The 2,500-nt window shown below is 50.8% G+C and overlaps 1 protein-coding gene across 2 annotated transcripts in view; it reads right to left on the bottom strand.

Moving 5' to 3' along the window:
- Positions 1 to 2,500, bottom strand: part of rgs3a (regulator of G protein signaling 3a) — a gene marked incomplete at both ends in the record, with an annotated part of 137,223 nt that overhangs the window by 103,832 nt on the left and 30,891 nt on the right. The window lies entirely within an intron of this gene.

Here is a 2,500-nt window from a genome sequence, read left to right as displayed (position 1 = left end):
GATTGAACCCTTTCAACATGCAGTACAGACACACATAAACACATCTACAACACACACACACACACAATTCTCTTAATTTTCATCACGACTGAGCAGTCAATCAAGAGAACACACACACACACACACTATTCTCTTAATTTTCATCACGACTGAGCAGTCAATCAAGAGAACAGCTTTCAACTCTGTAAGACCCCCAGAGGTCAAGCCCCTTTACTGTCTCTCTCTCTCTCTCTTTCCCTCTCTCTTTCTCTCTCTCTCTCTCTCTTTCTCTCTCTCTCCCTCTCTTTCCCTCTCTCTCTCTCTCTCTCCTTTCCACACCCTTGACCTGTCTCCCTCAGGGACAGAGGGGAGCTATCTCTCCATAGACAGAGCCTGGGACTACAGTACAAGTTAACCCTGTGTGTGTGTGTGTGTGTGTCTGTGTGTGTGTGTGTGTGTGTGTGTGTGTGTGTGTGTGTGTGTTGCGTACGTGTGTGTTTACAAGTCAAGCAACATCACAACAACTGTCAACACAGAAGCCCAGTGGGGCTGCGTAGTCCGATGTGGCCTCAGCATTCAGCAGAGCCCAAACTCAACCTGAGTTGAAAAGGCCCATTCTTTCCTGTGGCCAGTATCTATAAATGAACAACAGCCAAGCGATGACAGCTGCATTTGGTCTGATGGATGATAGGGTAGTGTGTGAGTGTTGGGTGTGTGCGCGTGTGTGTGTGTGTGTGTGTGTGTGTGTGTGTGTGTGTGTGTGTGTGTGTGTGTGTGTGTGTAGAGTGTTAGGTGTGTGTGCATAGAGTGTTAGGTGTGTGTGCGTGTGTGTGTGTAGAGTGTTAGGTCTGTGTGTGTGTGTGTGTGTGTGTGTAGAGTGTTAGGTGTGTATGTGTATATTGTTAGGTGTGTGTGTGTGTGTGTGTGTGTAGAGTGTAGGTGTGTGTGTGTGTGTGTGTGTGTATGTGTGTGTGTGTGTGTGTAGAGTGTAGGTGTGTGTGTGTGTGTGTATGTGTGTGTGTGTGTGTGTGTAGAGTGTAGGTGTGTGCGTGTGTGTGTGTGTAGAGTGTAGGTGTGTGTGTGTGTGTGTGTGTGTGTAGAGTGTAGGTGTGTGTGTATGTCCTGATTGCTATATGGAAACCACCCTGTGGCAGTGCTGTGCTGCAGAGTCTGACAGGAGAGGCTGATGATGTCATGCGTCTTCACCACCACGCACGCACGCACACACACTCAGTCAGTCAGTCAGTCTGATGTTGTGATGGGTTCTTCTGGCGCGTGTGTGTGTGTGTGTGCACATGCATGAGCTGGCGTACGTACTGTACTGGACTGTACGCGTCATGCCTGGCTGCCTACATGTGTGTGCGTGTGAACTGTGAACCAGTCCCTCTCAAAACTCTGCATTCTCACACAGCACTTACAGTCTTGTCTCTCTTGCATAACGGACACCTATTTATAGCAGCCTTAATTGGCGAGCCGGAATATTTCCCCAAGTGCCAGCGGGCAGATACTGTATCAAACACTCTTACCCTCGTCTGGGCCGTTTAAATACAGGCTGAGGTCTGAGTTAAAAGGTTTTAATTAGGCTACAGCGCCAATTTCAAATGAGAATATGGTGTCAGGGGAAATATGCTGACATCATCTAACCCGTGTTTTTTTTCTTTCTTTCTTTCTTTCTTTCTTTCTTTCTTTCTTTCTTTCTTTCTTTCTTTCTTTCTTTCTTTCTTTCTTTCTTTCTAGGGGACAGAAGGGGGTCTGATTTTGAGAAGAAGGGTGCATGTGGAAAGGTTGATACAGGAGGGAGGGGAGGAGGGATGGAGGGGAGGGGAGATGGGATGGAGGAGGGATGGAGAGGGAGGGGAGATGGGATGGAGGAGAGATGGAGGGGGAGGGGAGATGGAGGGGGAGGGGAGATGGGATGGAGGAGGGATGGAGGGGGAGGGGAGATGGGATGGAGGAGAGATGGAGGGGGAGGGGAGATGGGATGGAGGAGAGATGGAGGGGGAGGGGAGATGGGATGGAGGAGGGATGGAGGGGGAGGGGGAGATGGGATGGAGGAGGGATGGAGGGGGAGGGGAGGAGGGATGGAGGGGGAGGGGAGGGGAGATGGGATGGAGGAGAGGAGGGATGGAGGAGGGGGGGAGATGGGATGGAGGAGGGATGGAGAGGGAGGGGAGATGGGATGTAGGAGGGATGGAGGGGGAGGGGAGATGGGATGGAGGAGGGAGAGGGGAGATGGGATGGAGGGGGTAAAGGTGTGTTGACTGCATCGAGACCACAAGGACTGGTGTTCAGTTGATTTTAATTTTAGTGAGTAAGTGAAAGGAGACGAGAGAGAGAGAGAGAGAGAGAGAGAGAGGGAGGGAGAGAGAGAGAGAGAGAGAGAGAGAGAGAGAGAGAGAGAGAGAGAGAGATGGAGACAGCTAGGGAGAGAGACGGAGAGATGGAGTGAAGGAGAGAGAAGGAGACAGGGAGGGAGAGAGAGAGAGAGAGAGAGAGAAGATGGGATGAGAGGACCCATTCT

The sequence above is a fragment of the Borostomias antarcticus genome (genome assembly GCF_949987555.1).
Source record: "Borostomias antarcticus genome assembly, chromosome: 8".
NCBI classification, from domain to species: Eukaryota; Metazoa; Chordata; class Actinopteri; order Stomiiformes; family Stomiidae; genus Borostomias; species Borostomias antarcticus.
The sequence above is the reverse complement of the archived record's forward strand: the minus strand, read 5'-3'. Positions and strand labels throughout refer to the sequence as shown.